Raw genomic sequence first — 27,493 nt, 5'->3', positions numbered from 1 at the left:
GCTCATCTCACAGTACATTTTCCAAATCTTGAAATTTCAAAGCCAGTTAAAAAGCATAAAAGTGCAGTGGCTATTTTCAATCCTGGCATTGTTTCACAGATTTCAGAACAGAGGCTAAAAAATAGTATAGATGAATTGATTTGATCTTGCAAGGAAACTGGTTGTAGTTCTGGCAGTAATTATTTCAAGTAGAATCTCATCCAGTTGCCCAGAAGCAGAGATTCCCCAGAGCCCAAAGCTAATTATTTCAAAGGCATTGATTTTCTTGTTAGATATAAGGAACAGTCAGTTGAATACACTGAAACTCAAAATTACAGAAGGCCCGTTGTTGTTAAAACCTAAATCAACTGCTGCTAACAACTACTTGTTTGTCATATGTACAAGCTAATTCCATTGATCAAGTAATAAACATCATCATTGAAGAAAAATATTATGGATTGACATATATTTCCACTCATAATGCCAGCCGTGGAACTGAGACTTGTATTCATTTTGCCTGACTAATAGTCCAAATGCCGATTTTCATTGGGATCCAGCACAAGTGCCTTTATGACTAATGCTTTCCGTACTTGTTTGTAATATACATAAAATGAAGTTCCTCTGCCAAACTGTCTAAAATAAGAGTGTTTACAAGATAGCTCACTTTCTAAACTGGATTCCCATGAAGTGTATCATTAAATATTTTATAATTCTCTTATTTTCCAGCTGGGCTGGAGATGAGAAAAAGGTAAGAGTTTGTTCTGCTGGTGGTAGAAAAGATCTGATCTTATCCTCATCATTTTAACTTAGAAGATTCTAAACACTAGTAGTCTTAAAATCCCAGGGAGTAAAAATGATATAAAATAAAAAATAGAAGTAGAATTTTGTGATAATCTATAAAGAATTAGAACACATTTAAAGGAGAAACACTATCAAGAATGTTACCCTTAGGTTTTTTTTTCCTGAATCATGCTTTGACTTTTATTTGTAATTCTAATCTTAGAATTCCAAAGGTGTAGAAAATGAGTACAACAACATCTGGAGTATGTAAAACATCTTGCAAAAATGAATAAAAGGAAATGACAGTTGATGTGAATCTCAACGGTAAGCTTGACTCAATTGTCCAGAGTTAAGCAAATCTGTTGCCCTCTAGAGGCCTGATTTTGAAAAGCAGTAGCTTATGATTAGCATTAGTGAAGTCACCTCAGTTGATTGGACTATGCTTCCTAGTTTAGGTCTAACTTAGAGTCAAATTTCCGAAGGCCTTTAAATGTCCAGGAAGAAATGTGTGATAAAAGAACCAAGTACTAGTTTAAAAAGGAAGGGATTCTCAGTGGGACTCTGGTGCCAGGCAGCTTGGTTTCCAGTCCTGTCTTTACTGCATATTGGCCATGCGACCTTAAGCATGTCCTGTAACTTCAGTGTGTCTTGGTTTCCTTTTTTATACTGTGGAAATAACAACAGTACTTATTACCTCAGAGGATTATTTTATTGTATGAATTGAGATACACACACACATTTTGCATTTAAAGGGGCAAAAATTTCACATGACAGTATCATTTAAAATTTTAATAAACTTTTATTATTAAAGTATAACTTACATAGAGAAGAGTATACAAATCCTAAGTATGTAGTTCAGTGAATTATCACAGAGTGAACATATCCTTGGAGCCTCTTACCACATCAAGAAATATAACATGACCAGAGTTGTGGACTGAATGTTGTCTTCTTGTAATTTATATGTCAAAATCCCACCCTTCAATGTGATGGTATGAAGAGGTGGGGCCTTTGGAAGATAATGAGATCATGAGGGTAGAGCCCGCATGCATGGGATTAGTGTCCTTATGAAAGAGACCACAGAGAGCTCTCTTGCCTTGTCCACAGTGTGAGGACATAGCTGGAAGATGGCCACCTGTGTATCAGTATGGTGACACTAAATCTGCCGGTGCCTTGATCTCAGACTTGCCAGCCTCCAGAATTGTGAGAAACATTTGTTTGCTGTTTAAGCCACCCAGTCCATGGTTGTTAGTATAGCAGCCTGAGTAGACTAAGACAGTCACCATCCACTTTTGGCCTCCCCACTGTTCTCCTGATACCCTGCTTTCTCCCCAAAGATAGCACTGTCCTAACTTCTAATGTCATAGATTTGTTTTGCCTGGTCTTGAGCATAGTACAAATGGAATCATATAATGTGTGTACTTTAGTATTTGCCATCTTTCACTTGACTTTTATTTCTCAGACTCACTTGCATTTTATGTAATAGTGGTTCACTTATCCTTGCTACTGTGTAGTATTCTGCAAGAACTTTTCTGTCATCTTCTGTGATAGACATTTGTGTCATTCTCATTTTTGACTATCATGAGTAATGTTGCTATGAACATTCTCATACATGTCCTTTGGAGCACATTTTTGTGGTGTATATACTTGGAACTAGAATTTCTGGATCATAGGGTATTCATGTGGACAGCTTGAATTGATACTGCCAAACAGGTCTCTAGATGTGCTAGTTTACACTCACGTAGGTGTGTATGGGAAGTCCAGTTTCCCCACACCCTCACCAACATTTAGCACAGTCTTTTCATTTTTACTCATTCTGGTAGGTATGTGGTTGTAACTCATTGTGGTTTAATGCCTTTCCCTCATAACTGATGAGGGTGAACACTTTTTCATGTGCTTATTACTTATTTGAATATACTCTTTCAACTTCTGTCACCTCATGTGTAAAGTAAACATGAAAATAATACCCCAAAGCATTGTTTTGTTATCATCTAAGATATATGTGGAAGTACTTGGCAAACCTTTCCTAAGCATGATGAAAACTTAAGTGTTGGTTTTTTTTTTTTAGTGTTCATTTTGATTATCATTTTCAAGGCCTAGATTTAGAATTATTGAAACAGTGGGAAATAAATGGTCATCTACAGAAATGGGAGCTGTCTGAAACAGTTCAGTGACACAGCGTTACTGCTGTGTTGTTTTGAAATTGATGGAATGTGTAAGCAATTCAGTAGCTTGCAGTGACTCTCCCTTCAGAGAACCAAGAAAATATAGTTTAATAAAGGGAAGATTAAATTCATGTTTAGAAGAACCACAAAATATAAATTTGAGAAGAGGCCAGCTGCTTTAGCTCTGTGGTAAGTGCTTCAAAAGTCTTTAGAATTTGAGGCCAGAGAAGTAAAACTGCATACTTTATTTTCACCATGGGGTTTATTCAGATGTTTTAAGTTGTAATAAATGTTTTAGAATTAATCCGTGCTAAATACCTCATATATTGTTAACTCATACATTTAGAGTGTATTTAAAACAAAACACAATATTGTCTTTTTCTCTTATATGCATGCTTGTATTAGAGGCGTGAAGCAAAACTCATTTCATTACACACTATGTGTATTTGCTGAAATGCCTTACCTGCAAGGGAATATTTATTTCTGGGGGTAATAGAACTCTTGTAGGTATTCATTTTCAAATATAATGTCCAGTACTTTTTAAACATGAGCATTATTTTTGAAATGACTACCCTACATCTCTATTCTTACAGGCCAGTTTGAAAACAAATTCTACTTTCATATCGAGTTGGAAAGCAGCCATTCTTTATGGCGATCATCTACCGATAGCCTGATCTGAGAAGAGTAAAAATGATTTTGTGCTTATGAAGCTGCAGCCTGTCATTTGGTTTCTTCTTCCCCCAGAATAGCCCTTGTTTAGGGTAATCGCTGTGTGTATTAGGGTAACCACTGTGCATATCCAGGAAGATGGAAAATCATCTTCCTCAGACTCATTTCTCCTCTCATTGGTTTTCCTACTGCCATGAATTCATAAATGTTGATGATTTTGTATTTCTTTTCCTGACTTCCGTTTGACCCAAATTTCCAAGAATGCCTGGCTCTCCATGTCCAACCTACCTGCCAGTACTTCCCAGTAAGAGCTGGTCCTGGTGAAGGCAGTTGTTTCTGTGTCTCACCCATGGTCGATATGCCTGCTAGCTCTACTGCATTTTCAGAGAATCCCTCTGGAACACTCTAAATCTATTTTCATGCTCCTTGCTGACATACTCTCAGAAATAAATCAAAAGTAAGGTTTGTACTCTGCTCTGCTTCTCAAAATTCAGATTTTAATGTGCCTTGTTCTGTTTCACGACGAGTAATTTAAAGAATTTAACAGACGTTGGGCTGTTTTAGTAAATTTTATATTTGGTCCTGGCATACTCAGTAATTGATTATGAATCCTGTATGGAGAGACCTTTTTAGATTCTTAAAGAGAAACGGACTACTAATCAAATTATAATACCATGTAGGTTGGGAATAATATATACTTCATAGAGGAGTTAGGGATTTTTTTTCCCTCTTAATGTCATTGCACTGAGAAAAGAAATCATTGAAACATGACAGGATATATTTTCTATTGTTACATATTTTCTATAGTACATTTTTTTACACAATGATCAAATATCGCGTGGATTAAGGTCAAGCATCTCTGAATCTGAAGAATAATCTTATAATGGTAGAGTGATTAAGGCATCTGAAGGTTTTACTATTACTGTTTTTGAGGTATTGTTTTAGAATCCAAATAATGCCTGGTAGAGGAATCACTGGGTGTGGGAGTGAATTTAGTATAATTATTCAGGAGAACAGGTTAAAAACCAACTTTGAACTGTGAAGGCCTCTGATTCCTCTGTTCTGCAGAAGTGAGCTGTAGTGTGTTGGGATGAGCCCCAGTGGATCAGGAGATTGAAGACACTGTAAATCTTTTTCCTTCTTCCCTCCATGGCGCCCCCACCCACTGCCAGAGGATTAGGAGTTAGGAATGATTGTCTTGTTCCTAAAAGAACAACATGTCCATATGGGCTTGCTGAAGAAATTGGCCTGACTCACAGTGGCTTCTACGTAGTGCTCTGTCTTTATGTTAGGGTGTTTTATTAAGCAGCATCCCATTTCCCCTAATTATTAAGCTAGGGAAACATAAAGCATAGAAAAGTAAAAAATATATCAATTACATATACATAGACTTTTTAGTGAATAAAATGATATTCATTCAAAACTAGTATCAATATAAGTGACACTATTATATAGTCTGCTTTTTTCACTATTTTGGTACTTTTTGTCTATCTTTGTAAAGTACTCTACAACATCTTTGGTGACTAAACAGTATTTACTTGTATGGATATATACATTTAGTTAACCAGTCCTCTGTTACTTGGTATTCGTAGTGCTTCCAACTTAAAATAATGCTGCTGTGAACCTCCTTGTATTCAGAACTTTACAGATAAGTCAGATTATTTACTTAAGATGGACTCTTAGACGTGTGAGGGTAAAAATGTATAGACATATTAAAGTTTTCACACGTATTGCCAAATTATCTCAATACTATTCAAAGGAACATTGGAGGACTTTTAATCAAATAAGTTTTCCTACATCCTGGCCGTAATTACTGGACTACTGTCATGAGAGGTAACATTTTAAAATTCTTTTTCTTTTATTGAGCATTTTTGATTACTTCTGTTATAACCTGCCTATTCATATCATTTTCCCAGTTTCCCATTGTGATCTCACTCTTTGTCATAGACATTTACAGTGCAGGGGTGTGTGTGTGTATTTCTAAATCAGGGGAATGGGTCCTTTTATATATGTTGCCATTTTTTTTTTTTTGGTCCATCTTGTTTCTTTCTTTGAATTGGTCTATATAAATTTTTATTAGCTCATTATATGTATGTACACCTGAAATTCTGTTATGTATTATGTACTGAGACCAAGTGATGCATATTATTTTTCTTTGTTATTATTTAATTAGTTTCTCATGAAACTTTTAGTAAGACTTCTTAAATTTATTGCTTCATGAATCACCATACTAAGGTACAGTTTCAAGTAGAAACATGGTATTCCCTACCCCTCCCACATAGGGTGCAGTTCTCCAAATCTCATTTAAAGCAAGATGAATGTTGTGATTTTAGGAGGTATGTTCCTCTAGTTATTAATAAGATTTTAAGTTATTTCTATGGAATGTTTTTTAAAATTTGGAAGGGATTTCATTATACCTTAACAAGCATTTGTTTCAACCAGGGTTCTTAGTACGGCTATTATTTGCAGACTCCATATTTGCGAATTTGCCTATGTGCTAAAATTCATTTGTGATCCCAAAATCAATACTCACAGTGCTTTCACAGTCATTTGTGGAAGTACACAGAGCAGTAAAAAGTTTTAATTATCTAACATGCTATTCTCAGTTGAGGTCTGACAAGGCAACATTCTCCTTTTTTGTTTCAGCTCTCCAACAGTAAACAAATGTCATTTTCACAATGTATTCAGTGTCCCCCTTTTTCATGTTTTTATCCTTTTTGGTTTGTGATTTCACTGTTTAAAATGGACCCACATGTAGTGTTAGAGTACTGTCTGGTGCTATGTGTGTTACAGAGAAAATACATGTTCGATAAGCTTTGCTGAGGCATGACTTATAATGCTATTGGCCACAATTTCAATGGTAATGAGTCAACATGGATATTAAATAAGGTATCCTTAAACAGAAACACACAGAAAACACAGTTATATATTGATTGGTTGACGAAAATGTAACGACCAGGGGCTTGCAGGAACCTAACCCTGTATGTCCCCTAGGAACAGTGGTTCAGTATTCACAAATTATGTGTTCACTGCAACTTTATAGACCACAACTGCTCTGAATGATGAGAATTAGCTTTACAATGTTTTAGATAATTACAGACAGCTCTTTAGAGATTTTATGCTAGAGATACTCCATTTTATATTTTTTAGAAAGGACATTCGGGAACCCCTAATATAAAGTAAAAATAAATCTTTTCTTTTCATAATTTGCATTTATATTTTTCCTTAAAGGGAAGTGTTTTGATTATGAGTACCTTTGGAATGTGTCACTAATGGCTTTTGAGACATATTACCTTTATACCTATGAATAAAGTGAATAAACCTTGAGAACATTTTAATTTAGCTTTTCACTTTTCAGTTAAGAATGATTTTGTTACTGAGATCCCTTTGCTTTATGCCTGTTGAAGGTTTTCTTTACATTTAAGAAAACTGATCACTTTTCACTTTTATAAATTTACCTTTCCTACTAGAAGTATAAGACTAAAAAATTGTCCCTAGCTTTAGTCCCATAACACGACTGCTATTACGCTTTTTTAGATTTCTTTCCAGCATTATCTCTGCAGATCTTCTTCATAAGGTTATAATTAGAACATCCTTCCTTTTGATGGCCTTTTTTGTTAGGCCAAAGTTACATGATATACATCTTCTCATATTGTTATCTGGTTTCCCTGACTGTGAATTTTATTAGCAGTATTAATAATGAGCAGTGTTTTAAAGGCTTCTTTTTATTTGGAAGATTATTTAAAGAAGCCTAGTATTTAAAATCTCTTTCAAAAAGTGTGTAAACTTTGTAAATTGGGTTTGCTAAATCAGGGTACAATATAGTTAACAAACAAATGCAACCGTAACAAGTATAAAAAGCTTTGTGGAATAAACAGACTTTTATAAGAATAAAATAAGAAAATCAATGTAATCTGTAAGACCAAGCTAGATACCTCTTCAGTGTTTTATGCATTTACTACCTCCATGGACTGCTAATTTGAGTTTGTTTTAATTATCTAGGGATTGATAGTAAATCATTTATTAATATTTGATACAGTCATTCTGAATTGACTGGGACTCTGAAATACCTAAGAATTCTAGAGGTGTCCTAATCCCTTCCTGATAGCTCAGTTGAATATCTTCCTGATAAATACAGTCCAGTAAGGTAAGAGTTAAGGATGAGACTTGACAGAAGTAGGAAATAAAGTCACCTATATTTTTTTTTTAATGCTTTTTTGGCCAGGATTCTCAAATGAATTATTGTGCTAAAGAACTTCTTAAGAATCCATTGATTTCTCTTTTCATTCTCTTTTCTTTGTCAGGGAGTAACATACTTTAAGCAAATTTCTAAAATAAATGTGTTTTTAATTAATCTCTATAACCCTCATCAGATGCCACGTTGGTAATAATTTGCCCCCATTTTCCTTTTCTATATGATATTTACAGTTTATAGTTGTCACCACTTAGTCATCTCCTTTATTCATTCATTTCTCTTTTTAAATCTCATAAAGTTACCTTGAAATATTCTTTCTTTGTTTTTTTCCTCCCACATATTACTGCTTTTTCAGTAAACTTTCCATCTGCTTCATATTCTTTATAAATAGCTAAAGGAACAGTCTTTCCTTGAGTTTTTTTTTTTATTTTAGTCCATAATTTTGTTTTGTTCAACTATTGTTATGTACTTTATTATTTCTAACCACCCTTATGGCACATAGAACATAGTAGCTTCTTCAAAAATGTCTTTTCAGAGCAAGGTGTTATTGACAGTCCATGTTTCTTTATTTCCGTGTAAGTAATCTAGCCGAATGTTCTCAGCCAGGAAGAAAAGCGTGATGAATCAATGAGCTGACTTTCTGAAACAGTTCATTTCCTATTCTAGGTGCCAATGCACGTGTTTGGCAAGACTTGAAAGGAATGGGGCAGTCTGGTAAGGACCATAGTCTTGAACTAGACTTGTCCTACAGGGCCAAGTGAGAATGGATGGATAGACCTCTTTGCAGAGAGTGGAATGAGGGTTTATCCAGCATCCACACACAGTAGCTTCTATAGAGAATAGTTGATTATGCAGGGAGGATTGTGAGAGTGGAAAGAGGATCATACCTGAGAACCTCATGTTAGTAGAAGACAGCAGGAGTACAAACATAGGGAGGCAATTCCTAAGTGGTATTTAGGGAATACTGTTAACAAGTAGCCAGTGTCACAGTTTGCAGGCCATAGTGCAGGGATCAAAGTATCCTGTACGCAGAAGCTTGGTTCTAGGAGGCTGGACTACCAGGCAGGTAACTAAGGCAGGAACTCAGCCATAGGTACAAGCCACTGTGTCAACCATGAGGTTGACTAGGCTGATCCCACAGTAAGAATGACTTTATTGAAGCAGGGGATATCCCCTGCCTATTGGGAAGCAGCTCTTCCAAGACCCCTTTATGAGGTCAAGACTAGTTCTTGAGACAACAGAATGACTAAGCTGAACAGTTCAGAAACATTAGCTGAAAAGGAATATAGTGTGTCTATATGCAAGGCATTCTTCTAGGCACTAAAAATAAGGTGATGATTGAAATAGAGTCTTGCTCTCTTGGAGCTGCCATTTTAGGGGAGGTAGATAGGCTAAAAGCCAATGAGTAAATAAATAGATACTATAAAACAAATACCTAACATATTGGTTGGTGATACTTGCTAAGTTGAAAAATAAAGTTGCAGAGGGGGCCTGAAAAATGCCAGGAGTTTATTATTTTCGATAGGTTTGTCCAAGGAAACCTCTAGATAAGTTTTACCTTAGAGAACAAAATGCCACAGCTGTTACATGATTTGGAGTCTAGATTTGTGGGAAATGATATATTTGCTACTAATGAGGGAGTCTGTCCGACATCTACATCCGTTGGAGCTGCCCTGCTTTCCCTTGTCTTTACTCACTACTTCTTTGCAAAAGTGTTCTAAGCAGTGTTGCTTGCTTTATTATGGGTCTAAAAAAAAAAAGGGTTTTGTTCACTTGAATAGTGTACACTGCTACTTTAATTTGGGTGGGGACTCTCTTGCAATTAGAGGTTCTTTGTGAACATCGAAGGATATTTTATTTACATATTCCAGGACCCTCTCCTGGGGATGCTCTGTTACCACCTTTAAGTTCTTATGAAATGGAGCACTTCGAACACACGTATTAGTTAACATTCCCAACAGGCAGCTGGCACAAATCCTAGTTAATTATTTTTCTTCCAGCTTATCTGTGAATTCTTTCATTAGTCATTATCTGTAAGCATTCTGGACACATCCCTTTTTCTCAATTAGAACTCCAGTAGAATATTTTTGAGCAAGCATTTAGGTGTCTGCTCAGAGGCCTTAGGATCATAAACAGTGAACAGAAAATCCATTTGTAGTTTTAACCCATGACCTTCTAGATTTCACTTGCTCCTTTATCCCAAACAGTACGTTTCTGTGAGAAGGAGACATAAGCAACTTAGAATCTTCACTGTGTTGATGTGATGAAAGAATGTTAGCATTTAGATAGCAGGCAGGTGGGGAAATGTCCAACTCATACTGTATTTAGATGAATTCTGATATTTTTCTGTGTTTTATAATCTGTGATTAGTCATTGTACTTTGTAAGTGGAACTTCTTCTCCATTAAGCTGAACTTCCAAGTAGCTAATCCATATGCTGACAGTGTTGAGCAAATCCCAAAGCAAAGGTGTTTGATATTCAAATGAGAAGAGCGTAAGAAGCAGAAGTAAAAAATACAAAAGCCAAGAAACATGAAAAGAGACTTTTGCTGAAAGAGTAAATTCTACCATTCCATTTTTCTCTCCAAATACAACCTTAAAACACTGCCTGTTGAAAGGTGCACCAATTAATCAAACAATGCAAAATTTCTTAGGTAAGATAACAGGACAGAAATTAGAGCCCCACATCCTATCTTTCTCTTCCTAGTAGACACAGCTTGGTATTCCCACATCCAGCCAGCAGTCAACAAATACTTCTTGATCACCTACTGTGTGTCACATTCTGGGCTGATTGACACAATAGGAAACCATCCAATATTTGATGTGATTGGTTCCAGTGAGACTGTCCTTATCAGTTTCTTCTGATTGAAATCATCCCTTTAAAGCAGAGGAAGACATGTCCCTGACAGATGTAGTCTTTTCTCAGGTCAATAAAGATGCAGTATAAAGCACCTAGTGTACATGAGGTCACAGCTCAGTCTCTGGGTTCACAGAGAAGAGTCTGTGGACCCTCACTACTCAAAATATGCACCATGGACCTTCAATGTTGACATCACCTTGAAGGCTGTTAGAAATGCAGAATCTCAGCCCTATCCCTGAGCCATCAGGTCAGAATTTTTGTTTTTGCAACAGATGATTCCTATATACATTTGCTTGAGGACTACTTGTCTGGAGCAGGAGCAGGCAAACTACAATTCACAGCCAAATTCTGCCCTACACCTATTTTTGTAGAGAAAGTTTTACTAGAATATTCATTTTCTTAATGAGTTGAGTGGTTGTGACAAAGACTTCCTGACCCACCGAGGTCTAGGATAGTTATGCTCAAAATGTGACATTGGACCATTGCCAGTTTGTATAGAAGTGCCAGTCCCTGGGCTGTTTGAGGTTTGTGATAAGTACAGAAACAGAGTAAGTGTCTTTGATTGCAAATTGCCATTGCTGTGACACACAAGTGGAAGATCAGTTTTCTAGCAGTTCATAATATTGTATTGTACAAAAATACCAGTCTGTGACTGTCAGGGAATTAAAAAAAAAATTAATCCTTCACCAAGGATTATGTAAGAAGCACTACTCTATGAGTGTAGATGAATAATATGTGCATAAAGGTATGGTATATTAACCAGACTTGCTAGGTTTTTGGCGACAGACAATAAATTCTGATCTAAGGAGGGGAAAGGAACGAATTGGCTTGTGGCTGGGAAGGATGCTGGAGCTGCTCACAGGAATAAAGAGAAGCTGCAGAGCTCATAACAGTCATTCTCAAATTTAGGCAAAAGTGAGAATCACCCAACAGGCTCATTAAAACACAGATTGCTGGGCCCCACCCCAGAGTTTTTGATTCAGTGGGTCTGAGGGGGCCCAAGAATCTGCATTTCTAAAAAAGGTTCTAGTTGACACTACTCCTGCTCGTCCAGCCACTTTGAGAAGCACTGAGTTATAGAAAACTAGGCTACGGGAATGAAGCCCGAGGACTGAGGGAGTCTCCAACATGCAGGTTTGCTCCTGGATTTTACTCGGGCTATCACCAGGTGGGAGGAATATAACCTCCTGGGCCACACTGCTTTAGCTCCTGGGATCATGTGTTCTCACCAAACTGAGAGTCTGCCCCAGCCTTCTCTTGGGCCATACAGTGGCCCTGGGCCAAACTCCATTTACACTTCTTTCTTCTTTCACCATGTACTCTATACCCCCATGTATTTTAAGATTTTTATTCTCTTATTTTTATATCAAAATCTCTTCATGAAACTCAGAGGGACTTTATCAGTTCTCAAGTGACTTTTTTATCCAAATGAGAATTAAGGATAATCTCCTAGTTAATAGGCAAAATTCATCAGCTGGGTTTGTAAATGCATTTTTCTGAAGATCAGCTCCCTCGTGGAGAATTTTACTTCTTTTCTCCCTAAAAGTAGAATATAGCAACAAGTTGAGTAATTTTCAAGTGACTTTCTACAAACTTTATGAAATTACTTCATCTTAAGCTCAGTCATTGAAGTAGATCTAATTCATTTTTTTCCCGATTAAGTTACCATCAGCTGCTTCTTTTCACAAGAGATTTCCTTCCTATTATTGTTCTCCTTGCATTTAATCTCTCTTGGTACTTTTCTTCCCCTCTCTCGATTTGTAAGTGTTTTGCTGTGGTTCAGTCTCCTGTCTATTCTTGTTACAAAGTACGACCTTCATTTGTTATCTGGGTTCCTTGTGCTATTTGGGCAAAAGGGAAGTGGTCCGATCTTTTAGTGTTTGACAAATGTGATAATAGAGTGTTTCAAGATGAAGATATTGAATCAACTTTTATGTTTGGTCAAGAAAGTTGACTCATAATGATACGTGACATAAAGAAGGTCTTTACTGAGTTTTCCTTTGGTATATATGGGGAATGAAAAATCACTGTTTTATAAAAAATGCAATTTAGCATTTCTTTATCTTGATGGCTCTTTGTGCAGACTCCTTTTATAGAAACTCTGTGGTCAGAGAATCAGCATGTAACTCTCTCACTATTAGACAACTCATCTTTATGTCAACCACTATTGGGGAATTGAGATTTGCCTGCTTTTCTTTTAATTGTTGTCTTTAGTGTCAAGCTGAGACGTCGTTGCTGTTTCTTCCTTGTCTGAAGTTGTTATCCTGTTATTGAATCTTCTTATCTCCCTTAGAGAGTGGACTAGACAAGAAACAGGACATGAGCTAGTTTTCATCGCTCCTTGTAGTTCTTCTGCATCTCTAGTTTACTGCATCCACTATACAGTGGAGTCACAGTCCACATGAAGGTAAGGCTCTAAAGACAGTTCATAAGGCAAAAAATATGTATAACCAAAATTAGCGTTGAAAATCCTTTTAAGTTACTGTACATCTTAATCTTTTTAAGCACCAGAGTCCCAGTAGTGTGGTGAGATGCCAATCCAGTGAGCATTGGGGAATGAGCAGTGGGATCTAAGTCCTTCCCACCTCCCTAGGGACTTGTGTCCTTTGAATGAAAAGCAGTGCGGTTACCCACTAGATACTACTCATTAATTTCAACTCTTTCTCACTCACTTATCCCATACCCATGCCTGTATAGGTGAATTCATTTAAATTAAATGAATGTGTGTGTTGTGACTAATGTATGAGTTGAGACAAAATAATATGCTAGGGAAGCAATGAGGAGAGCAGTAGAAATGAGGGGCCAAAAAGTTGCTTCAAAGTATTCTTGTCATGCGTATTAGTCTAAAAAAAAATATATATATATATATATATACACACACACACACACACACACAACTCTCAAACTAGAAGGGTTATTATGTAGTAGTTAAGAGTTTATACTTCATTGGCCGACAGAGCTCAGCTGAGATCCAGCTCTGCCAGTTCCCAGCTGGGTGACCTTGGGCAAACTGATTCATCTTTCTGTGCTTGACGTTTAATCTGTGAAGTGGAGTTAATAATTTGCCGTACTAGATGAAATAGCACATGGAGTGATTAGCTCAGTGCCTGGCACTTGGTGGTCATTCCATAAAAGCAGTGGCAATGGTGGCTGTCCTCAAAGTGGTGGTTGTTGTGTTGGTCATTTATGTAATAGGGGCAGTTGGACAGCCTCTGCCACTGGCCAGGCACTGTGTAAACTAGTTGGTAAGAAAAGGGACTCTAGAGCCTGGCTGTCTGGGTTTGAATTCTGGCTCTGTCACCAGAGTGTGACCCTGGGCAACTTAATCTGTACCTCAGTTTCCTCATGTGTCAAATGGATATGATTTTGTACCTGTCTTAGGTTTGTGGTGATAAGTAAGTGAGTTAATATTTGTAAAACCCTTAAAGCTAGTTTCTGGCACATAGTTAATACCTATACAGTTGTCCCTTGGTGTCTGTAGGGGATTGGTTCCAGGAGGCCCTGCAGATATCAAAATCCATAGATGTTCAAGTCTCTTACATAAAATCTCATAGTACGATGAATACAGTTGGGGTTTGCATCCATGAGTTTCATACACATGAATTCAACCAACTGTGGATCCAGATTTCTTTTTGGAGAACCAGACTATGTAATTGTTAACTGCTGTTATTAGTATTTATTTTATTCTTTCACTTTGGTACGATTAATTATTTTTTTCAACCAAATAGTTGCTGATTGTACACCATATTTGTGCTGCAGTGTTAGGAGTGGGGATGTGCATCCTGCGTGTACAGAGCTTAGTGTCATGGGCCAAACAGACTTTGATCAAGTGTCTTACCAGCTTTCTAATTACAGGCTGTGATTGTGAGGAATCCTGGGAAGAGGCATCAGAGACAACAGAGGGTAAAGAGATGAATACGATCTAGACTTTGCTTTCAGAGAAAAAGAAAAAAAATGGCCAAAGAGGGAGTATAGAAGGACCTGGATTCTCATACTTGCCTGCACATTAGAAGCCCCTGGGGAGCTTTTAACACTTCGTGTGCCCAGGCCATTCTCTAGACCAGTTCAATCAGAATCTCTTAGAACGGGAGGGGTACCAAGGCTTCAGGAATTTTTAAGTTCTGATGAGTCCACGGTGCAGCCAGTTTGAGAAAGAAGGATGCAGAAGGCACTGCTCTGGAAATGTGTGCCCAGTAGGTACAAGAAGCTTTCTGTTCATTTGTAGATTCAGGAATCAGGTCACTTTTTCAGGGAACATTATAAGCAGTTACTCTGGTTTTAGAGATCTCTTCGAGTTAATCACAAGAAAGCACTCTTGGCTTTTCCATAAGACCAGAATCCACAGCTAGAACCAACTACCCTGGTTTTGCTGAGTATGGAATTATTTGTATCCGTCTGATAAAAATATCCATGAGTTTCAGTTTTCTCTCTCTTAGTTTCCATTGCTAAGGTTTCCACAAATACCGGCTCCTAACCACCTGAAGTCATTAGGCTTGGTGACTGGTCTAACCTGATGGCTACTTTGCTAGGAGAATGTTATGAGGCCAACCTTGTCCTTATCTTGCATGAATGTGGACCTGGCTCTTGATCTCTCAGAATCAACATATAAAACATTAACGGTTAAAATTGTGTTTGTAAGTTTAGTTACACAGAAGTTGAATCCCACCAAAATAAAGTAGATAGACAAAATGAGCTTTGCACTGAGAGAGAGGAAATATATATTTGAGTTCTGTGTTCTAAGAGAGCTTTTCTGTGCCATAATCGGTGAAGTTATCCTTCTGGACAGTGTTTCAGGTTCATAGCTATGTAAACTTTCAAAGGAAAAAATAGTCACTTATGATAGGTTAGATGGAGGCAATGCATGTGCACAGTATATCATGGTTGGTGATGGAACTTTTGTTTCATACTCAGTAAATCATTTAATGTAAAGTGTTTGGACTACAGGCCTGTCTTTTCACCGCAGACTTATAATAGGATAAATGACAGTGAGCTGGCAAGTTCCAGGACCTCGAAATTGTTGGTTCTCACTGCTCCCTGGTGGCCATCCTCTTGAATTCTTCTTTTGGGGGACAGATTCACTAATCAGAACTTTCACACCCACAGCTTCTGTTACATGGAGGAGAAACTCAAAGTTTCTCTTGCCACTGTTAAAATGATGAAACGTAACTCAGTTTTTGTACATGTGAGAGAACATTTTCATTGGTGAGCTCTGAATGTCTTATGTTAGCTAGGCTTTATATCATTTTTATTCTTTACATTTTGCTAACATGAAGTAGACTTTAACTGACTGCTCATACCCTGTCAGGGACTGTTTGCCAGCCTGTGACTTGGGAGCTCAGGGTACTATCCTTAATGACATTTTGTTGGTTATGCATCCCATTTACTTAACGTAGCACTAATGCAAGTGGCTTGACTCTTAAGACTTCAGCACTTGTGTTTGTATTCACTGCTTGGTGGCAGACATGCTTTCTCCTTTTCCTGCTTTCATCTTTTTCAACCAGGAAAGGAAATGGCATTTAGACTGGACGTGCATACCCTGTTGTTGTCATGAGTGAGCAGTTCTCAGGATGGAGAAGGCAGAGGCTTGTCAAGTGTGGGTTGTGGGGACCACTGAATCAGTAGGTCAAAAGAGATGAAGTCCCAACCTACACACCCATGTCTCTAACCCTTCCTCAGCCTGGGGTGGGGCTTTCCTGAGGGAGAAATCTCTGGAGTGGGTAAGGACCAGATATAAGCCTTGGAAAATTGGGAATGACCTGGATGTTCATATGGGGGCAGCAAAACAAACAGATGAACAGTAAAGATAAATTAAAGGATGCCAACATTAAGCCAGTAAAGCATGTGTTTAACTTTGATTTTAAGAGAAGCTTCTTTAAAGATCTATTTTAAAACTTTGTATCCAACAGTATTTTAGAATTGAGTGAGACCTTCTAAATGTGAAAGAAAGCAATATCATAAGGCGAGTTAAATTTGAGCAAATATAGGAAGATTTGGCATGTTTTTCTGAAAGGAGGCCAAAACCTTTATAGTCACCCAGCAAATGAAGTCTTGTCTCATCTCTGTCAGCTACTTAGTATATCCACGGAAATCCATAGAAGGAGACCAGCAAGAACGTAGCAAATAAGCTGTCTTTGCGGGTGTTATTTTGAGGCATTTCAACACAGCAACATTCCTCTCTTCGATGTATAGGAAATGTAAGTTCTAGAAAATGTTAGCATGTCAGCACTTTCTGAGTCTCATAATTTCTGTGAGCTGCAAAGTCTTGAAACATCATGACCACAAGAAGATGCTGAGGGCTTTCTGCTGTTTTCTGTCATTAAGGACACCCTTTTCAGAAGAGCACTGCAGGCCTAAGAAGTCAAGAGACAATTGTCGGTATGAGCTCTTGTTCCATTCACTTGAAGCAAATGGTTTCAATTAAACACCATTCACAACTTTATTGCTGTGCTTAGCAAGCTTTGAAGTGTTCCAGACTGATCATGCTGATACTCAGAAATTATCTGTAGAAAACAGCCGTATGTCCTTCCCAAACAAAATCTTTTAAAAATAAAGACAGGTCAAAACTCAAATAAAACTCACCCCCAAATAAAGTGTTCAATGTCTGTTCTTACAATCCTTGCATTTTGCAGTTAGTTAAGATTCTTAATGACCACCTAGGAGCTTGGTGCAGAAAACATTTTTTTTTAACAGTGTCTAAAACATATTTTTAATACTCATTCTTTTTGGAGATATAAGTTAATTTCCACATCACTAATTCTTTAAAAAGAAAACTTGAGAATTAAATGTCTGTGAAATTTACTTCATTTCCTAAATAATTGTTCCGTAATTTAATCTGTGGTCAGTATGGAGTATTTGGAATGCAGAAAAGCACACAGTAGGACATAAATCACTCATGATTCCTTAGCTCAGAGATAACTGTTATTTAAATTTGGCCTGTCTGCTTCCATTGTTTTCTTTTTCTTTCTGTATAAATACACATATATTTTAAATTAAATTGGGATAATACTATTTTTTCTGCCTAACAATATACTGAAATAATTTTACCACATCATTAAATGTTTTTTCTGAAACAAGGTTTTTAGGGCTCATGTTGTGTTCTATTCATTGAATACACTCTTAGTTTTGGTCTTTTTCGTATTGTTAAGACATTTAGCTGACTTCTTATTTTTTGTTGCCACCATAATGTGATCATCTTTGTATTATTGTGGTATTAGTTTTTGCATGGAATTGGAATCATAGTGTATTTTTTTCCTCTTTGGGGTCAAGAGACTATATTAAATGTTTCTTTTTTTAACTCTGCACCTAAATATGAAATAATTTTATATATTGTCCTTCCTTTGTTGTACTCTGGCAACTAGTTAGTTAATTGAGCTTGGTTGGCTTTCATTGTTCCCTGAACAAAGTATTTTGCTAAATGATCCCAAGTGTTAAATAAAAAACGATTATCAAATAGTTGCTTAGATCTTAACAGATGTCTTTAGAAGGTCTGTATATAATTGGAGGAAATAAATCTTACTCTAATAGTGACAGTTAGGTAAAAACTAATTATTATCATCAAGGGCGTTTCATTGTAAGGCAACCCAATAAACAGAATCTGTGATAAAATACAAAAATGACATAAAATCTAGCATATCTTGTAACAAATATGTGGTCTTCAGATTTTGGATCGAATAATAAATAATGATACTTGTGAATTGCTACAAACTTTGCATCCAGTAAGGAAGGAAACATTATCCTTTTTAAAAATATCCTTAATGTATAGTAATAGAATATGAACATGAGAGTTTTCTAGACTTTACCTTTCCATATATTGAGGAAATGAATATTACTTATTAAAATTGCAACAAATTAAAGTCCAATAAAAGAGCTTATTTGCCATGTTTTTTTTGGACTCTTGATGGATTTTCATGGATGCACAGTGTAGATAATTGAGATGAAACCGGGCTTATTGTTTTCACTGATATTATTAATTAATAATGTAACACTGAATTACCTTTTCACTTATTTTGTATGTTTTAAACCAAGGCCACCAGGCACTCTACACACACACAAGTCTTTTGTGTACTTTTCTATTGGTAACATTAGGATGATTTTGTAAGTATCTATGTGGGTCTGTGTGTCTCTGTGTTTACTGTTTTCTTTAATCACGTTATGGCCTCTGGGGAAACAAGTTTCTTACAAGTACTTTTTCTTCACAACTGCTATACAGAGGCGGAAAGCCATAGATCTGATTTGTTTCACTAAAGTACATTTTGTCGGCCAGTGTCCTTGTGGATGGAGTCACAGTATCCAATTAAAGGATGCAAAGCCCAGGTTTATTGGGGTCATTTTTAGAGGTCCTGACTGAGAATAACACAGGCCAAGGTTCTCCCTTAAGGCTTCTCTTCCTTATCATTTCTCCCCAACCTTTTCCTTTTGTATCCAGCCTCAGAGAAGGCAGGACCAATATAGATCAGGCCAGTTGTAGCCATTTATAGAGTAAATACCATATGTCCTCTATCTTTCTCTCTGCTACCTTTCCTGAAATTGTAGAAGAGTGAAGTTTTCTGGTTTCAGTGGCGTAGTTAAGTTAAGAAACTTGGATTTAGAGAGTTGGAGTGGAGCATGGGAGAGGAGGGAGCAGTTATGATATTCTAACATCATTCACTTAACTTGGATAAAGAAGCCCTCAACACCATCATTCTGCCTTAATAAGATTTGGGGGCTCTCACCTTAGCTAGTAATAGTGGTCACATTGCCTTGCCTTACTTTGCTGCCACATTATCTCCATCATTGTCTTTGTGTGGCCACTTCAGACTGCAGGACTTCAGACTTCGGTGGGTGTTCTGGCCAACTATCTTTTTTATACCATCCTAATAATATACTGGTTCTGTGATTTTTCATAATTATTGCTCAAACAATTCTTACTTATTTTAGAAAGTACACAAAAGCAAACAGATGAAGACCACACAGATCCCAACACTTAGCATCACGTTGTATGTTGTTCAAGTTTTTCTTACTGCAGTATTTTAAGTTCCTGTGATTTCTTGCGTCATAGAGCAAAGTGCTGACCTCCCTTTTTGCACAAGCCGTCCCAGCTTGCAGGTCTCCTTGTGACAAAAGAATGGAGTATTTCAGATTTGCCACAGCTGTGCTTGGAAAGCAGTTCTCCATTTTTGTGTGTTTGGTGTGTAGGGTGAGTATGGTGTGTAGGGCAAGTGTGGCAGTGGGCAGCTGCCCATGTAAGTGATAGTCATTGAAAACACTTGGGCATTTTAGAGGAAAGCATGGAAATGAAATAAGAAAATGCAGTTACAGACTCTACAGAAGCAGAAAGCTGAGGCAGAAGCTAAAGCATAAGAAGCTCATCACATCCACATCTTTAGTTCACTTGGGCCTGAGAAAACCAAATGAAATGTGAAAAATTCATGTAGGTTTGTTATTCAAACCATGCCATTCTTTTTATTTTCTTTAGTTTATTAAATTTAGCCATATTCTGCTCCCTGAATTAGGTCACATTTATGTGTGGACTCTACCCTTAAGCTCATTTTGTGAGTTGTAAAGTTTAAATTGAGAAAATTAATTCCCTGGACATCATGCTCAATTTTTTTCTTTTAATAAGCCAAGATGTTTCTGGACATGTGAAGCATTAAGTAAGGTCTGAGTTTCACTTCATGGCATCCTGCACTTGAATCTCAAAGATCTCTTATCTAGTCAGATTCCCCATTGACTCTCCTGGAGACCCTCCCTGAGAACCACAGGGACCATAGACCCATCCCTCCTCTTACTTGGCTCCCATCCCCTCTCAGGATACAGTTTCTAGCACCCACCATGGCTCCCAAGGCTCCATGTGAGCCAACACAGCCAGCTCTCCAGCCCAACTGGTGCCCATTTATCTATTCTGTTTGATTTGATCACTGTCCTCTTCTTCCTTCCTGGAGTGTATGAACGCATCTCCATCCTCAGAACTTTGCCTGGCCTGCTCTTTCTGCCCCTAAAGCCTTTCCTTTTCATATTTTTCTTTCTTCTACTCACTCTTCAGGTCTCAACCTAAATGTAATCATTCAGAGAGCTTTCCATGAACCCCTCAGACCAGGTTGAAGGCAACAGTATGTTGTTGGTTATGACTTCTCAAATCATACCCTGCTTCTTGTTTAATTATGTAATCATATAGGGAATTTGGCATTCGATTCTGTTAAAATTATCCACTGTATCCTAACAAATTACCCTCTCACCTCAAGTGTAGTGGCTTTAAATAGTAATTCATTCTTATAGCTCCTAGTTCTGTGATGTCACTGGACTCAGCTAGGTGGTCTTGCTTGGAATGGGTCATGAAGCTGCACACACTGGTGGCTGGAGCTGGAGCCATCTGAAGGTTCACATGGCTTCCTCACATGTCTGATGCCTCTCTCCACATCCCACCTCATCTCCATGTGGTTTGATCTTTCATGGTGGTCTCAGAATGATCATGTGTAATGACTGGCTTCCAAGACGTAGGAAATGGAAGCTGTCAGGTCAGGACTGTCATTGTGTCACTTCTATTGCATTTTGTTAGTCAAAATCACAAATCCTATTAAGATCTAAGGAGGATGGAGAAACAGATCCCATCTCTTAATGTGAGATTGGCAGAATCACATTGCATGTGTCATGGGAGATACTGCTTCAGTATCTTTGAAAACTGTCCAATTCCCCCTGCTCAGCTATTGTTCATGAAGGTAAGGTCCACGTCTTACACTACATTGGCACAAAGGAGGTCCTGAAAATATATTTCCAAGCAAATAAATGAGTAGCAACTCTGGAGAAATTCTTGGAAAATATAGGGTTCGTCCAGGAGACAGATGCAAGCCAGCTGCATCTCTTGCCTTGTCCTAGGTTAAACTCCATGCTCCACCTGCCTCACCCTTATATCTTTTAGAATTTGTCAACATCCAGCATGCTTATATTTCATAAATTTGCTTCTCATGTAGCACTTGGCTAAGCAACTGTATTGTAGTTATTTCCTCTCCCATCTGTTTCCCTCAATGAAGATTCAAGCATTATTTCCTTCCCAGTACTTAGCTCAGTGTTAGGCAAGACAGTGTGGTGGTTAAGAACCTGGGCCACTTACAAGTCAGCCTGAGTTGGAATTCCAGCTCTATGTCTCCTAGCTTTGTGACTTTAACAAGTGACTTAAGTCCTCTAAGATTCATTTTTATCCTGCCAGTAAAATGGGCATATTAGCAGGAACAGTTCCATAGCATTGTTATAGGTATTAAATGACATAATGAGACGTACAAAGCCCTTTGCACATACTGTTCATTATTGTGTGTTCCCAGTAACTCTTGGTTGTCCCATTACACTGGTGTAGTCATCACGCAGTAGGTTTTTGTTGAGTAAGTAAACGTTTTAGAGTTTTCAAATACTCTCTTTCAAGAACATTCTACCCTATACCTGTTAAGTATAATTAAAGGTAAAATTAAAGTTTAAGTTTCCAGAGACACCATCCTTTTACTAAACCTTGATTTGAAAAATCTGTCATCCTAGGCTTTTCCATTTGGTTTTTGTACTGTGTTGTCAGAGGGCAGTGGGGCTGCTTTTTTCCTCACTTCACTTGTCAGAGTTGTTCTCTCAAGAGCTTAAGTGGAAATGATAGGTACATACTTTGACCCAACTCTTTGCACTTGGTAAGAAAATTATGAGAAACTGAAAAACTTCATATTCCTCACTGTTTGAGATTAGAAAAATATGTCTGAGCTGTTGTGTTGATTTGTTAAGTTTAAAGAGATTCTGGCTTGTATAATAAAATTTAGATTTCTGAGGGTAATTACATATTTAAGTGTATTTACAGCATTTACCTCAAGGTATAAGAGAATGAGAAAGTTGTGGAGAACATTTTATAATTCTGTAGATGGCTTTGAAGGCCAGAGGTCATTAATTAGTAAGAAAGGTCCTCGTCTCTGAATTCGTATCACTGAGAATGTTCCCTTTCTCAATTCTTAAAAACCAAGTAAGTATTCCTACTTTTCAGAATCCTCAGTTGTATCTAAAGTTATAATAGACTAGATTTAATCTACTCTTCCCCTTGGAAAAAGATAGTTGAAGATTTATGTTAGGAAGCAGACTTTCTGCCGCCTCCCTTTTGTAAGCATGTTATATTCCTTTATCTTGGAAGTTCCACCAGGTAATATTTCATACTTGACCATCTGTAAGTTTTCTGTTTGTGATCAGTCCATTCTGTCAGTATCAAACTTGCTTGCACTGTGACTGAGCCATCACTGTTCACCAGAATCTGAGCATTTCTTCCTGGAGATCGTAGCGTCTGATCTTAAAGGAAGAACAGGAGAACAAAGCACAGGTTTTGCCGTGTAGAAATCGATAGCGACAAACTTCAGTGCCGTTTCATCTTGCCAGATGCCATCTTGATAGTGCTACTGCTTTTCCACGTTAGTAATAGCAGAACATCAGATTAAAGTTCCCTCACAAGGGAGCGGTATAAATTGAGAAGTTCATTTTTACTGCCTAAAAGCTACAAAGTCAGTTAGACTACATGGAGGCAGTCAGCCACGTTCAGTTCAGTGTTCTTAAAAGTTCCTTTGGCTTACCTGGTAAGTTAGTGTCCATTTATTGAATCCATATTTTAAATAATAGATGTGAAACACTGACCAGAGTTTAAATTGCTTTGTTAAATCAGAGTACTTGAGCAGGAATACAATCTTGGGATCCTGTGTGTTACTACAAGCACTGGTTGCTGAGAAATGCACTGGGAATTCATAAGGTTGAGTCTTGATTCTTACTGACTGTAATTATCTGTATACTGTTAAGTCTGTGTTTCTCAAACTTGAGTATGTCCCAGAACTACCTGGAGGGCTTGGTGAAATGCAGCTTGCTGGGTGCTATTTTAGATCCTTTTCTTTAGTGGTCAGTGCCAAGAAGACAATAAAACAGGATGAGGTGATAGTATGTTGGTCAGATACCACTAAAACAGGATTCATATATAAGGACTTTATTTGGGAAAGTGCATTTGAAAGAAAATGAGAAAGAGGCCAGGAGAGGTAGGGAGGGCCGGCAGACTGCCCTGAGGTCTGCCCCTGAGTGAGGCAGAGAGCGAAGGAGGGTTGGGCAGGGGAGTACCAGTGCCGGCAGGCAGAGTGAGGACTAGGAGTGTCCTGGAGCCTTAAGTCAGCAGACAGAGGGGTCCCCTGTCCTCTGGGAGTGGGCCTCCCTTAGTGTCCCTCCAGGCCCGGTCATTGGGAACAGACCAGGGAAAGCGTGGCCTCGGCACCATTGCAGCCGATCTTCCTCCTTGTAGTTGCAGATCCGAGCTGCTTTCTCATGGCCTCACCAGCGAGTCAGCAGTGACCAGAGAGGGCATCTTCCTGGGAGGATGTGTGAGCTGAGACCTGAGCAACACCAAGAACTGAACCTGTGTTGATCTGGGGCCAGATGGGAAGAGCAGGGGGAATAAGTGCAGAGGCTGGGCAGCAGAAGAGAACTCAGGGTATTTCAAGGGCAGAGCCAGTGAGGAGAGCCGAGTGAAAGGTAAGAGTTAGGCTACTGCAGTTTAGGAAGGACTTGTAGGCCAAATTGGGAACTGTACATTTAATTACAAATAAAATAAGAAACCTCTCAAGATCGTCAAGCACCAGCATGATGAAATCTAAGACAGAGTTGGGGGTATGCGTTGTGGAAAGGGGAGAGAGAGAGAGAGCAGAGAGACAAGTTAGGACTCTAGTTGATGTTAGTCTAGGCAACCCAAAACTATCTTTTGAACAGTTTTGGAAACTTTTTGGAAAATTATGCCTTTGAAGTACATCCTTTTACTCCTAGCCTTTAGGATTCTGAAAATATGGTAGGTAGTCTACTTACATTTAGGGAAAGAGCTGTAGGCGCCCTGCTTTCCTGCATCCGCTCCCATCATGTATTTATTTCAGGCTGTCTTTCTGTCAAGCCCCACTTCCGATTCATCCTCGTCACGTAACCTGTTTCCCTACTCTGTGCCCCTTGGGTTTTTGACACCCTGTGGTGGATGCAACCTCACTTTTTCTTTCATAGACCTTTACCATCACATTCAAACTAGCTGAGATGCTGATCCACCTATCTCATTTCTCTTTCTGCATATGGTCTCAAATTATATGTGGTACCACTCCCAAGGGCAAAACTGAAGCAGAACATTAGTTAATATATGAAGGCAACTTTTAGAGACAAACAAATGAGTGGTATTTGGCTAAATTTAATTAATAAGAATAATTTCTTCTATTGTGATGGTTCTAATGCTGACTTCTCCCTGCCCCCGCCCTGTGGCCCAGTGTGTGTGAAAGGTGGAAATATGTGTTTTATTTTGGAATAGGGGCCGTCTAGACTCCTGCTCCATCCCTGGGCACTCCGACCTGCTTGGAGCTAACAAGGGCTTTGACACTTGAGTTTTTTTCTGTGCGTTTTGATTGTGTCTTCAGCAGTCACAGTGAGTGCAGAATAAATCCTAGCCATGATGCATGAGATCTGGAGCTGTACCTCTTGAAATGGAAGATATGTCCCCATTTAAAGGGCTGCCAGCCAGAAAAGCATTATTCCCTTGGAGGGTGTGTGCACGTGTTTGTAAAATTTCACTCCCATGAAGACTTCTCACCTTCATTCAGTTGTGCATTTTTCTGGTCTTCCTGCACCTGGGGAGCTCTCACCAGCAGGGAGAAGTTGGTGCTTAGGCTTTAAGTAAAGCGCTGATTGCCCTGTCATTCAGAGTGCTGAGAAACTAGGAACTTCCAAGATTGATTCTTGACAGAATAATTAGAAAAGTGTCACTTTCACTAACGATTTGAGCACTCTCTAAAGGAATGGGCCCAGGCCAGGTCTCTGCTGTCCAAACCCGGAGGTTAAATGTTCAGGAAGACAAAACATAGTGTGTCACGGGGGAAGATTGCTTCAGATGTGTGGGATGGGATGGCCCTCCAACTCTGAAACAAGGACACCCAGTTGTCTGGGCTTTTGCAGATGTGTTTCTCTGGCCTTTTGCCAACATTGCTGCTGTTTTAATACCTGCTTGAGATTATTTTGCTCTCTGTTGGTTGTCTGCCTTGCAGTGATGTGTGCAGACAGCTGGCGTGGCAGCTTTCTCCTTGACCTTTTTGTAGGCATGACACTTTCTATCTCCTCATTTAGAGATGGTCCCTGGCCCTTGCATAACCTCAGAGTCCCAAAGCCAGGATCATTTCCAGACAGTGCCAGTCACATGATCAGGGCATTGTTTTCCAGACTTACACTGTCTCAAGTATAGTGGGACACCAGTGTGTACGCATGAGACAGAAGAGGAAGAGGGTGGCCTCATGATGTAGGCAAATTAATTGCTTTGAGAAGAAAAAAATTAATTTATGTGTTCTGCTTATTTTATAGGAAAATATAGGGAATTTATTCATTTATAACACAATAGATGGAGATAAAGAAAAATTTCTCCTGTTTACATCCTTTGTCACAAATGCTTTCCTTTTTCAAACATAAATTTTGGGAAGAAAATAATGCTCTCTGTGTCCACATCTGTATGTGTGTACAGGTATTTTTAACACTTCCTGGACATCAGAATCTCTTGGGCCGGATCTGAGAAATGCTGACATCAGCCATCATTACGCAGCAGCGACCAAAAGTGAGGAATTTGCAATGCTGGGGGTGCTCTGTATGTGAGACAGTGAGCAGAATACTTTCTCTGTGTTAACATGTGTCTGTTTTATAAATCAGAAAGTTGTCAGTGGTCTTTAGCCACTTTGTGAAGTAGACAGTTTAGAAAGGTTGTGATAACTTCATCCCCCAATTGTCTTTAACAAAATCCATGAAAGAGCAGAAGCCACAGCAACGCACCCTCAAGCTCACATCTTAGGAAGTTGCTTTTTGTCATTGCTCCCAAATGAGAACTAGTCCCCATTTTCTGCAGATTAAATTCTAAACTGTCAGATATTTCAGAAGCTTATATCATCAGGCAGACAACCTTACCTTTCACTACTAGTGTAGACTCTACCATCTGTTCTAAGTACCATCATCCCAGAATTCTCCCTCTCCTGCTCAACTTTGCCTGCCTCAGTTATCACTACTGCCTTGCAAATTTCCCCAAACTGTGAACTGGAGGGCATCTCCCTAATCAGTGGACCTCAGCTGGAGGTTACATTGCTCCCTGTCACCCTGTCCCAGGGGATGTTTAGCAACATCTGGAGACATTGTACCAACAACTTGGGGTAGCTGTGCTCCTGGCATCTAGGGGGAAGAGGCCAGGAATGCCAGTAAACATCCTGCAGTGCACAGGACAGTCCCCACTATGAGGAATTAGCTGGCCCAAGTAACGAGACTGAGAAACTTTGTACTACATGGAAAGTCCTTTTGTCTAGTTTATCATTGTCTTCTGAGTGTCTCATATGTAGTATATGATTAAAAACATTGAAATGAATACACAAACCCCTTCCTTCTCTGAATGCCATCTTCCTTTCTGTTCTTCCATTATAGTTGAATGGAAATCTGATTACATTTTATGTTTTTACTTTACAGAATATCACTTAAATATATGATCTACACTTAAGATTTCAAGCAGATTTATGGAGTTGGCAAAAGGAAATGGAAAATGAGTTGGCTTCAGTGCATTGTGAATGTTCAAAACCTTGAGTCTTGTTTGGGGTGTTAAACTCAGGTACAACGTGGGTAATTTGTTAATGGTCACATTTCAGTTTTCTTCATCTTGGTCCTTGAAAGAGAAACATAAAAAGGTATTTTCTTATATGCCCATTAAAAGAAAGGGCAGTCTCTCTGTTACAGAATTTCTAGTCTTGCATGTGTACGGGATGTCTTTTAACAGGAAAGGTGAGGGTCGTGAATGTGTTGTGTCACTGAATACACCAGGGCCTTGGGCAGAGTGGAC

General features: G+C 38.4%; 1 protein-coding gene and 1 long non-coding RNA gene across 3 annotated transcripts in view; both read left to right on the top strand.

The window, feature by feature from the left end:
- Nucleotides 1-27,493, top strand: part of SUCLG2 (succinate-CoA ligase GDP-forming subunit beta) — a 243,919-nt gene that overhangs the window by 144,776 nt on the left and 71,650 nt on the right. The gene's annotated exons all lie outside the window — the stretch shown is intronic.
- LOC140686595 (uncharacterized) lies at nucleotides 12,972-27,450 on the top strand. Its single transcript, XR_012060429.1, has 3 exons — nucleotides 12,972-13,051; nucleotides 26,147-26,236; nucleotides 27,127-27,450. It is a non-coding gene; the product is annotated as an uncharacterized lncRNA (long non-coding RNA).

Source organism: Vicugna pacos, chromosome 17, assembly GCF_048564905.1.
Source record: "Vicugna pacos chromosome 17, VicPac4, whole genome shotgun sequence".
Classification (NCBI taxonomy): domain Eukaryota; kingdom Metazoa; phylum Chordata; class Mammalia; order Artiodactyla; family Camelidae; genus Vicugna; species Vicugna pacos.
Note: the sequence above shows the minus strand (reverse complement) of the source record. Positions and strands in the feature narration are given on the sequence as shown.